This window comes from Manis pentadactyla, chromosome 1 (assembly GCF_030020395.1).
Source record: "Manis pentadactyla isolate mManPen7 chromosome 1, mManPen7.hap1, whole genome shotgun sequence".
NCBI lineage: Eukaryota > Metazoa > Chordata > Mammalia > Pholidota > Manidae > Manis > Manis pentadactyla.
The window spans coordinates 6,395,621-6,408,255 of NC_080019.1; positions in this window are offsets into that span (position 1 = coordinate 6,395,621).

Consider the following 12,635-nt stretch of genomic DNA (forward strand, 5'->3'; position numbering starts at 1 on the left):
ATAAACAAAAAATCATTACCAAGATCAATGACAAGGAGCTTCCTCCCTGTGCTTTCTTCTATAGTTTAATGGTATCAAGTCTTACGTTTAAGTCTTTGATCCATTTCAAGTTAATTTTTGTGAGTGGTGTAAGATAGGGACTCAATTTCATTTTTCTACATGTGGTTATGTAATTTTCCCAACAGTTCTTATTGAAGAGACTATACTTTCCCCACCGGATGCTCTCGGTCCCTTATCAAATATTAGTTAACCTTATATGCAGAAGTTTTAAAGATCTGGGCTCTCTCTTCTGTCCCATTGGTCTACGGGTCTATTTTTATGCCAGTATCATACTTTTTGATTACTATAGCTTTGTAGTATAGTTTAAAATCAGGAAGTATGATGCCTCCAGTTTTGTTCTTCTTTCTCATGACTGCTTTAGCTATTCTATTTGGAGTCTTTGTGGTTCTATACAAATTTTAGGGTTTTTGTCCCTGTGAAAAATGCCATTGGAATTTTGATAGGGATTGTGTAAGATTTATAGATGGCTTTGGATAGAATGGCTATTTTAACAATTTAACTCTTCTAATCCATCAAGGACAAGATGTTCTTCCAATTGTTAGTGTCTTACTTTGCTCAACAAAGTCATAATTTTCATTGTACAGATCATTGATTTCCTTGGTTAAATGTCTACTTAAGTATTTTATTGGTTTTTATACTCTCATGAATGGATAATTTTATTTCTTTTTCAGATATTTCATTGTTAGTACATAGAAATGCAACTGATTTCTGTTTATTGATTTTACATCCTGCCACTTAACTGAATTCATTGATTAGATTCAACAGTTTCTTAGTTGAGTGTGGGATTTTCAATACATAAGATCATATCATCTGCAAATAATGACAATTGTACTTCTTTGTAATTTGGATGTACTTCTTTGTCTTGCCTGATTTTCTAGCTGGAGCTTCCAGTACTATGTTCAGTAAGACCCTTGTCTTGTGGGTACCCTTGTCTTGTCCCTAATTTTAGAGGAAAAGCCTTCAATTTTTCTCTATTGATTATAATGTGAGCTCTGGACTCTATGTTCAGCCACGTTCCTTTTATACACAATCTTTTGAGGGCTTTATCAAGAAGGGATGCTGTATTTTGTCAAATGCTTTTTCTGCATTTTCTGAGATGATTGTATTTTTATCCTTAATTCTATTAATGTTGTACATCACATATGACTTACATATGTTAGACCATCCTTGCCTCACAGGGATGAATCCAACATGGTCTTGGTATATAATCCTTTTAATGGTCTCTTGAATTCAGTTTGCTAATATTTGGTTGTGAATTTTTGTGTCTATGTTCAGCAGGATATTGGTTTATGGTTCTCTTTTCTTGTGGTGTCCTTGTCCTTGTCCTTGCGCTGTCCTCTCCTGCCCTCCTCTTCCAGGAGGAATTCCATAGGTGGATGACTGGCAGGCACCAGACTAATTAGGTCCAGGAACAGAGGGGAGGAGAGAATGGCTGTTTTCCCTCCACCCCTAGCCCCAGGTCCACCAGAGGCTCTGCTGCCCACATAGCTTTAGTTACCTTTACTGCCCTCTTCCTTTACCTCCTACATCATGGTTCCGTGGTCAACCCACTGTCCTAATATAAAGATACAGTCTTCTGAGTCTGTGTGTTTTTTACTTTTACCAGTGTGCTATATAATTTCATGTCACTGATTAGGGTCTTCATTTCCTCTTGAAGAACTCCTTTCAGCATTTCTTGCAAGGCAGGTCTAGTGGTGGTGAACTCCACCAGCTTTTGTTTGTCTGGGAAAACCTTTATTTCTCCTCTGCATCTAAAGGATAACATTGCTGGAACATATCAATCATGGTTAACCTGAAGCCCCTGTTTGCTACCTCCAAAGTCTGAATTCTGTGATTCTGTCTGTCTTCATTCCTCAGAGTCTACTTTGATATTAGTATAGCTTCTTTAGCCATGTTTTGATTAGTGTTTACCTAGTTCTTTCTTATTATTTTAATAACACTTCTGTGTTCTTTTTCTTATTGAAGTATCATTGATGTACAATCTTATATTGGTTTCAAGTATACAACACAATGATTTAACAGTTACCCACATTATTAAATCCTCAGCCCCACTAGTGCAGTTACTGTCTGTCAACACAGGAAGGTGTTACAGAATCACTTACTATGTTCTCCAAGCTGTGCTATTGTCTCCATGACCAACTTATATTATGATTGAGAATTTTTGTACCCCATCATCCCCCTCACCCTTCCCACCCACCCTCCCAACTCCTCCCCAATGGTAACCACCAGTCACTTCTCAGTGTCTATGAGTCTACTGCTATTTTATTCATTTTGTTTTGTTTTTATATTTCAAAAATAAGTGAAATCATATGGCATTTGTCTTTCTCTGCCTGACTTATTTCATTTAGGATAATATCCTTTTAGTCCGTCCATGTTGTTGCAAATGGCAGGATTTCTTTTTTTATGGCTAAATAATATTCCATTATGTATGTGTGCAGCACACTTCTTTATCCATTCATCTATTGATAGATGCTTTGGTTGCTTCCATAACGTGCCTATTATAAATAATGTGGCAATAAACATAGGATTGCATATATCTTTTCAAATCAGGGATTTTATTTTCTTTTGGTAAATTCCTAGAACCTTTCTGTGTTCTTATATTTAACACATGTAAGTAGCATATAGTTGGCTTTCTTTTTAAATCTATTCTGGCAATGTTAATATCTTGATTGTGGAGTTATAGTCTGCTTTGTGTGTAATTTTAAACTTTATTTTAATTAAATGTAATCAATCTAGACACTTGCCTTTGTGTATTTAGAAAAAGAAAAGGAAGAGAGATTCCATATACTATTGTCTTCCATGTAAGAGGCCCCCCCATTCTCTGCTGAGCAGATAAATTATAGGGCTGACCCTCTCAGCCCAGTCAAGGGTTGAGCTGAGTTACGGCTGCTTTTACAGTCAAACCTCACAAGGACTCAGCCTTTCTCTCATTGATCCATATCCTGTGGGCGTGGCCCTTCAGAACTCCTGAATGAAAGCCTGGCAGGTCTCCTCAAGCCTGGAAGTCTGCAGACGGCCTGGGGTCCCAGCCTAGGTCTCCAGCCTCTCGGATCAGGCAGCTTCAAACTGACGCCTGTCTGTGGGAGGACGTGAGTGGCGATCTTGAGGAAGATTCCTTCCCTCGGTGGATCTTTGCTTTCTAAGCTTTGGAGACTGCAAGATATTTCCATCTGAGTTTTAAGAAGATATTAATCTAGCTTGCCAGTCAACCACTCGGCCCGAAATCGTGCCTGGCCTCTTATGTTTCCAGTTTCTCTGACAGACCAACACAACTCCTAAGTCTTACTGACTTCCCTTTGCTCGTGTAAATGACCTTTCTGGACCTAGTCTGATCCTCAGCCTACAGTCAGCATTGCCTCTGGGGAGAGGAGAGGAGGGACGAAGACCTGTTGGCAATGTCAGCTCATTTCATCGCAGTGAAATTTCATCGCTGGCTCTCTGAAATTATGCTTCACCGGGTCCTCGGTGACCTCACACTTTTCCTAGACTGTGATTTTTAGAAGTTTAGCTGAATTTTTCTGTTGCGACAGTGGGAGAACTGACCTACCATAATTTACAGCATACTACCCAGAAGTGAAAATCCAGAGACTATTTTTTTAATACCAATGGAAAGGGAAACCCCCTGCTCCAGGTCCACAATATTCATCAGAATTTTTGCTTCAACACTGCTGACGGTAATCTTCAGGATAGTATGTTTTCCCTCTGAAATATTAGTCTTAAGCATATCGTAGCTATTCTTTTTAAGGAAATCTTGAGGAAAGGGAAAAATTTGGATCTAGATTCTTAACAGAGGTTATTCAGGAAGGAGAGAGGTACTCAGGCTTCAGGGGTAAGGCAAATTTTAAGAGAAGCAGGAATTGTACGGTTGCAGTCTGACCCTGGACTGGCCCTCATTGGTTTACACAAGGTGAGCCACTTATTTCTCTTAGTCTGTTTCCTAGAATTTGAAATAAAGTTTGTTTGACTATAAACTTACATTCTACCAACTACACCAATGATGTCACAATTGCACATAGGGGAGCTCTGTCTTGGAACTTGTCTTTCTATTTGAAACAGGCCCCAGTGTAGCGCAAATACTAGAAGAGAAATGTGGTTTTTCTGGCTTACTGTGTAAAATAGATAATATCCTCTGAAATTATTTAATTGGTGCTACAGTGAAAAATGAGAGGATTCAGGATTAGAGAGAGGCAAAAGGGCTGTGGACAGTCAAGATCTAATTTATTTCCTACTTTCAGCTGAAAGGACTGGAAATCTGGAAGCCGAGAGTCCTGGAGCTGGTCAGAGGATTCCCCAAGCCCCTGTGATTCGGGGAAACAGGGACCTCCCCTAAGATGCTCTGGAAAGCAGGCCAGGGAAGAGGACAGGGGGTGAGAACAAGGCATGCCATAGCCTGAGGGCCTGTGTCACTTCATCACCACTCTTCTGACCTGGTTTAGGGGCTGCTGGTCCAGTGACATCTGCTGCAAGAGGAAGAAACCTAACACATAACCACCAAGTCGGGGAGGAGAGCAGAGCTATTTGGGACAGGGGACAGATTAAAAAATAGAAAGTTCTCCCTATGGATTTTGGCCTGTTTCTTTTTCTGCTTTTGCATTTGAGCTATGCCCTGATTCTTTCTTGTTCCCAGCCAGCTAGGGTATTTGAGCACAAGACGACACAGACTCGACTCCAGTGCCATTAATTCTATCTGGGACAGAGTGGGGAAGGTGGGTCTGGGCTTGGGCCCTCATGCAGGAACTGATCAGACTGACTGGTTCTAGTTAGAATGAAGAGCTGAAGTCTAAGAAGCACAGATCTAGCCTCAATATTGAGCTTGTTCCCTTAATCCACCTTTTTTTTTGAGCTCTCACATGGAATTCTGAATCTCTGTTCACCCTCTGAGCCAGAATACAGGAGACTGACCATCCTAAAGCCAGGCAGACCTGTGATGATAAAACAAGGAAACTGATCAAGGCCCAAACAGTGGAACCAAATCACCCACCCAGTTTCCTAAAAGGGGTGAGACGTGACATTAGGTCAGCCATTCATTCTAAGTATGTCTTGAGGAAACTCTTGTAAGTTAGCAAATTCTGAAGACTCACGATGCCCCAAGTGTTATGTCACTTTATCCTCCTCACAAGCAAACGGCAGGGGTGCCCTACTGTCAGCCACCTTGAATCCTGTGTGACAGATACCGGTTTTGCTACTTAGCACCACTGCCAGCCCTTCTAGCCTCTCCCAGGATTGCAGTGACTGACCTCGGGAACCTTATTTCCAGACTGTCTCTACAGCAGGTGAGTCCCTCCATGGCCTCCTTCACCGTAATGTCTCTGGTGCCTTTACGCCTCGGTTTCTTCCTGTGCGGAATGTGCATTAAGTGGCCCCACGGGCCTCTCCCAGTCCTGTCATTTGGGGATAACATTCTGTGACCTCAGCTTCCACTACTTAGAGGCTTTTTGCTTCTGCAATCACACACACTTGCAGAGACTGCTGGCCCTTACACAGAACTCCCACCTGTATCTCCTTGAATTCCCGCAGAATCACTAACTCTTCTTTAGAGACAAGTTAAGTCAGCTCAGAAACGCTCAGTGCCTCTCCCTGGGTGTGCTGACTGCAAAGGCCCCGCTCTCCACCGGGTCTCTCACGGGCTTTCTCCCTCTGGCCATCCTGTTCTTCTTTGTCTCACTGACCCATGTGGCCAGACCCAGGGCTCAGGCTGGCTCTTGGCTTGTTCCCCAGGAAACCAGCCCCACCAGGGAGCTCACCCAATTATGTGGTTTCAGTTACTACCTGTTCAGAGATGATCACCTCCAGCTCTTAACCAGGTTGCTCTCTCCTATCTACACGCAAGGCCACTTAAGATTTTGTGAACACTAGCCATTTTTGCCTATCTGGGCCCCTTTCTCTATATAGCCACATATTTATAAGTGCGTTGGTATAAAGACTAATATTTTAGTGTATATGAAGCCATTTTCCTTGGCATTTTTCCCTCTGATCATAAAAGAAATTAAAACATTTGTGTGAGCCTCCTTAAAGTATTGTAGGCTGTAGGCACTGTGCCTACACCAGAATAATAGATAAGTAGCCCTTGCCTACATGATTTTTCCATTTTCTGGGCCTGGAGAAACAACCATCCATAAGAGTTGGAAGGAACAAGTCTCAGAGCTCACACAGGCATGGGAATAGTTCCTGTTTCTACCAACAAGAGTGGGAAATCTCATAATTCCCAAGGCATGAACTAGAGTGTTCTTAAATGAGCAAATTCTTAGTCCTAGAATAAATACTGCTCTGGTCCCACCTACAAAAGCTTAAAAGCAAGTCCTGGAAAGATAAATGGTTTCCAAGGAACTTCAATGTGTCAAAGAATAAAGTTCAACCATACTTGTGGATTTATCTATCTCTCCTTGAATTTTACTTCGTTATTTGAAAATTCTACTGCCAGGTACATAAACATTAAAGATTTTCCTATTCTCTTGATGAATTTATCCTTTTATCATTATAGAAAGAATGAATTTCTCCCTAGTAATAGTCTTTATTCTAAAACACAACTACCTCAATTACAGGTGGACATGCCAACACTGCTTTCTTAATAATTGATAAAACAAACAGACTCTCATTAAGGATATAGAAGGCTTCAACAACACAACCAACCACCCTGACCTAATCGGCAATCATGGACCCCTCCATCCAACAACAGCAAAACATACATTCCTCTCAAGTGCTCTCGAAACCCTTATACTAGACCATATTCTGGGCCATATAAAAAAGTCTCAGTAGTTCAAAAGCATGCAAGATATATAAAATGTGTTTTAAGAAAGCAATGCAATTAAGTTAGAAATTGATTAACAGATCTCTGGAAAATCTCCAAATGTTTGGAAACTCAATAACACATATCTAAATAACTCATAAAGAATAAATCAAAAAGAACATTAAAAATTATTTTGAATTCAGTGAAAACGAAAACACAGCACATCAGAATTTGTGGGGTACCATAAAGAGGAGGAAATTTATAGCACTAAACACCTGTATTATGAAAGAAAAAATGGTGTCAAACCAATGATCTTAGTTTCCAACTAGAAACCAGTGAAATGGAGGGAAATATAAAGCTAAAGTAGGCAGAACAAAAACCAGTAATCCCGCGGAGCCACATCCGCCCTGCTTTCCGGGCTGCTGGCAGCCCACTGTCCTGGGGCCACCGGACCCTCCACTGTCTGCTTCAAAAATTCAATTCCTGAGCAATGGGTTCACATGACTTGTCAGGGCCAGAGAAAACAGGTTCTGACTGCTGTATTTTTTTTCTTGAAATGAAGAAGAAAATATAGAAATAAAGAAGAAAATATATTTAGAGAGATATAGGGAATATATGTGCTGAATGATAGAAAAAGACCATTTAAGTACCTTATTTGGATCCAGAGAAGGGCTTTAACTTCTGAACTTTTACTAATTTTCGCTGTTCACACTCCCTGATTTTAAGGCATATCTAGTAATCTATAGCAATCAAGACATGCAGTATTGGCATAAAGACAGATAAATAGATCAATACCACAGAACAGACAGTCCATAAACAGCCCCTGACTTACATGGACAATTGCTTTTCAACAAATGCACAAAGTTTGGGTGAGGAAGGACAGTCTTTTCAACAGATAGTGCTGGAATAAGTGGACAGCCACATGCATTAAAATCAAACAAATTTCAATTCATACTTTATACCGACATATCAAAATTAATTCAATATGCCATAGGCTGAAATGTAAAACCTTAAACTATAAAACTTCACGATATCCTAGATAAGTTATCAAAATAACAATCCTTAGAGGAAAAACCTGACTAATTGGACTTGGTCAAAATTAAGAACTTCTGTCTTTGAAAGACACTTTTAAGAGAATGAAAAGACAAACTACAGACTTTGCAAAACAGATATCTGATAAAGGACTCGCATCTAAAACTGCTTTAAGGGCTCTCACAACTCAGTATTAACATAAGAACTGAACAAAAAATGGGAAAAGGATTTAAACAGATGTCACCAAAGAAGATACCCAGAAGGCAAATAAACACATGAAAAGATGCTCAATATCATTTCTCATTAGGGAAATACAAATTAAACTACAGTGAGATACCACTACATCTAAGTTAAAATACCTAAATAAAACATTTAGAACTTTACCTATGAGAATACCTAAATTGAAAAGATTGGCCAAGCCAAGTGTGGGTGAGGATGAAGAGGAACTAGAAATCTCCTGTGCTGCTGGTGATCGTGTAAAATGTTATAACAATGCAAAAGAGTCTGTTAGTTTCTTAAAATGTTAAACATGCACCTGCTATAGGATCTAGCCATTTTATGCTTAGCTATTTACCCAAAGGAAATGAAAGCACATATCCATATAGACTTCTACACGAATTACACAGGAACTTTAGGTTGTTATGGTCACAAACTAAAAACAACTCAAATATTCATCAACAGATGAGTGGATAAACACATGGGGGTACATCCACACAAATTAATACTACTTAGCAATAAAATGAGTCAATGAGACCCCCAACAACGTGGATGAATCTCAGTATATTTATGCTGAGAGCAAGAAGCCAGAAAAAAAAAGAGTAACTATTGTATGGGTGCCAGTTATATGCAATTCTAGAAATGCGAACTATACAATAATTACAGAAGGTGGGTTGCCTCAGCATTGGGTGAGGGGGAGCAGAGGGTGGAGGAAGGCAGGCCTGAAATGAGGGCTTCAAAGAGGCATGAGGACCCCTCTGGGGTAATGGATATATTATCTTGACCGTGGTGAGGGTTTCATGGCAGCACATAAGTCAAAAATTTATCGAATTGTATATTTTAAATATGTGTAGTTTTTCATGTGTCAATAACACCTCGATATATCCATTTTTTTAATGTATGCTTTTTTAAAAAATATGAAATACAACAATGAGACAATTGTGGTTTTAAGAAAAGCATCATCAATAAAAATCAAAGGCTGTAAAAGGTCTCTAAGGATGTGACCCTGGAAGATGGCTGAAAAATAGGAAAAAAAAAAAAAAGAAGGTAGCAGCCTCATGCAGCCAGGGAGCCCAGGGCAGGAAGAGTTCAATTACTGATGCTCAAAAAGACAGAAACCCACTTTTGTGGCATCACCACCCTTCATTCCCAGGACCCTTCATCATACCGGTCAGCTTACAAAAAATTAATCATTGACACACACAGCCATCACCACGACCACTGCTCTTACATATCCTTCCTCTGTCTTTGTATCAGTTTCCCCAAAATGCTCTGCTCCTTCCCACCTCAAGGCCTTTGCACATCCCTCTGCCTGGACTGTGCCCCCATGACCCCACTCCTGACTACACTGCCACTTCTATTTGCGTGTTAATTCTCATGAATCATTCAGAATTCAGCCCATATGCAACTCGCCTAGCATAGATCAGAACCCCTCGTTTTTACTTCCATAGCACACTATAATTTTCCCTCAGAACACTGTTCACAGTTTATAATTATATATTTTTGATGCTGTTAGTTTAATGTCTATTTTCCCACTAGATTATGAATTTTTATGAGGCCAGCAACCACGTTTGGCTCACATGGTGCCCCATCATCTAGCCCATAGCACAGACCCTGGTACATAGTAGAAACTCAACAACTACTGGTTGAGAGAATGAATGAATGAACAGCTGAGAGAAAAGATGAACAATGAGAAGGAGATCTTAATGCCATGGAGGAAACCCTCTGCTGTATAAGTGATTTTTACTGGTGATCAAGGAGCTTCAGTCCAGAGCTATTCTGTTTATTTCCACTGGCAAGTAGGCTTCTCAGTAGCAGAATACCTAGTTAGCAAGGATGTGGTGGGTGGCCCATAGAGTTGTCCTCCGATATGAAAATATACAGAGTAAACTTCTGGTGTCCCAGCATGTCTGGGGCCCAGCAGTGCCACACCCACTGCTGATGATCGAGAAGATGCATTCTTGTGTCCATGTCCTGACTGGAACTCAGAACACATGAACTTGTAGTGGTGAATCTATAGCCTGATGTCTAGGAAATATGAAGGAAAAATCTAGATTTTCACAAATGCAAAAAGAGCATCTTAGAATAGACATAGCATGAAAAAAGATTGTTTCCTGGAAATTTTATAAAATATTCAAACCAATAATGTTTAGAAAAGGTTACTGATCATTCTGGGGTTAGGATGGATTCACAAAAGTAAACAAGATTTTAAAAATCTCATCAAATAATCAAGTAATAAGTTATATAATATGTATATAAACAAATACATGATACCTAATATACATATATATCATATGAAATATATACTATGTATATTAATATATATTCAGAAGATACATATAATATAGTTACACATTATATATACATGTTACAGAGTCTGAGACATAGTAAATGTCCCCTACATGATAGACAGTATTGTTAGGTCTTCTCACAAAAAGGAGAAAAGGAGATTATTTGATGAGACTTAACCTTATTTACTTTTGTGAATCTAGACTGACCCTAGAATGACCTTATCCAAACATTATTAATTTGTTTGAATCACTTAGAAAATTTCTAGGAAATGATATTTATATGTACATAAATATTTCATCTTCAAACCCTGCAATATAGGGTTTATCATCACCACTTCACACTCCAAGAAATTGAGTCTTAAGTATGTGATAATCTCAAGGTCATTCAACCTGTAACAGGCAGATCGAGCATTTTCAATCATGTCTGTCAGACTATTCAAACTCTCCTTCAGCTTCAGTGGTATTTTTAGATTTCAGCAAAGCATTTGCCCCAGTCTCTGATCATCATGTTGTGGCTGAAATAATGTATGTTGTTTGTATGATTGTACTCTCAGGTGAACTTACAGTCAGTTGAGGCATTACATCCAAAGCATTAATCAACAACTCCATGTCTTCCTGGAAGAAAAGCTATGGGTTTCACCTGGAAGACCAAGTCTGATTGCTGGCTCTGGCTACCTGAAGTCCTTTGAGAAGAATTCTGAAGATGTATCTGGGTTCAGCTGGGCAAAGCATGAAATCTATCAGCAATTTCTGCTAGAGACTGGGAAGAGAGAGGGTCAGGAGTGGCAGTAGAGTGACAAGGCATGCCAATTATAATAGATGCTCTAAGACCTTAAACAAGTGACACATCTTTCTAAGTGAACTGCTGGGTTCAATATTTTATATAATGACTTTCAAGAAGACATTGAGGACATACTAACGAAGCCCATGCATGACACAAAACTGGGAAAGGGAAACAATATATTGGATGTTAGTCTAAATTATCTTAACAAACTGAAATGCAGGGCCTAAATAGACAAAAAAAAATCAATAAAGAATGATTGTGAATTCCTAAAACAAGGTTAAGATGATAGTAATAGAGCAATATTATAAGAATATAAATGGAGATTCCTGGCTTGAAGGTCCTTCATTTGAAAATATATAGGCTTTTATTTATCATCTGAGCCAATAAGGTGATGACTGCATTAATAAAAGGAGATCATAAAGGTCAAAGGGCATGCAAGTCCCATCAAACTTAGACTAGTGCTGACAAACAGAACTTTCTATAATAATGGAAATGTTCTAAATCTCCACTACCCAATATGGTAGCCACTAGATACTTGGGCTGTTGAATACTTGCAATGTAGAGAGTGTCACCGAGGAATTAGATTTTTAATTCTATTCAATGTTAATTAATTTAAATTCAAAGGCCACATGTGGCTTGTGACTATCATGTTAGACAGCACATCCTTAGAGAGACGACCTTCATTACTGGAGCTGGGGCATCTGCTAATGGTGGTCAGAAGGTGTGAATCAGGGTAGAAAGTTATTTAGCCTAGAAAAGATGATTTGGGGAGAATGAAGTCTGTCTTCAAATATTCTCAAGTGTCAATCTCTTAAAGAAGAAGGTAAGACTTCTCCAGTGGCCCCTGAGCGCAGGACCAGGGCCGGTGGTTGGAAAACCACAGGGGGATTTCAATCTGATATGTAAATGAATCTGTGGTACTTTCCAATGGTGAAAAACTTGCCTGTTAGGCCCTCAATTTCCTCATCTATAAAATGAGGGCAGTCATTTAAATCATCTATAACTCTTCCTAGTTCTAAAATACTGTGATTTTACATATCCAAGTATAGCATTTAAAAAATATTTTTTCTTAATTAACATGAACCCTAGAACAAGAGCATCTTTTTATAAGAAATTTAATTATGGAATAAATTATGAAATTTCTATAATTATGAAATTATGGAAGAAATATGAAAACCTACTTATATCTGTGAAGGTCTTGCCAGGAAATAGATGGCACAAACTGGGTAATTAAGAAGAGGTTCATATAAAGAATATTTACGACGTGAACAAGGTTCAGGAAAATCCCAGAAGGATGGCGTTGTGGACAGTAACCAACAACGGCATGGGGCAACAGCCACACGCAGCCAACCCACGGGACCTGAGGGACAGCAGATACCTTGACCTGACTTGTCTCCCACCCTCACTCTCCTGTGATGCCTCCCGTCGGCCAGACCCAAATGAAGGCACGAGAGTAAGGAAGCCTATTAACACAGCCCACTGAGGACTCCCAGGACACAGAGCAAGATGAAGAAGGGTTGAGTCT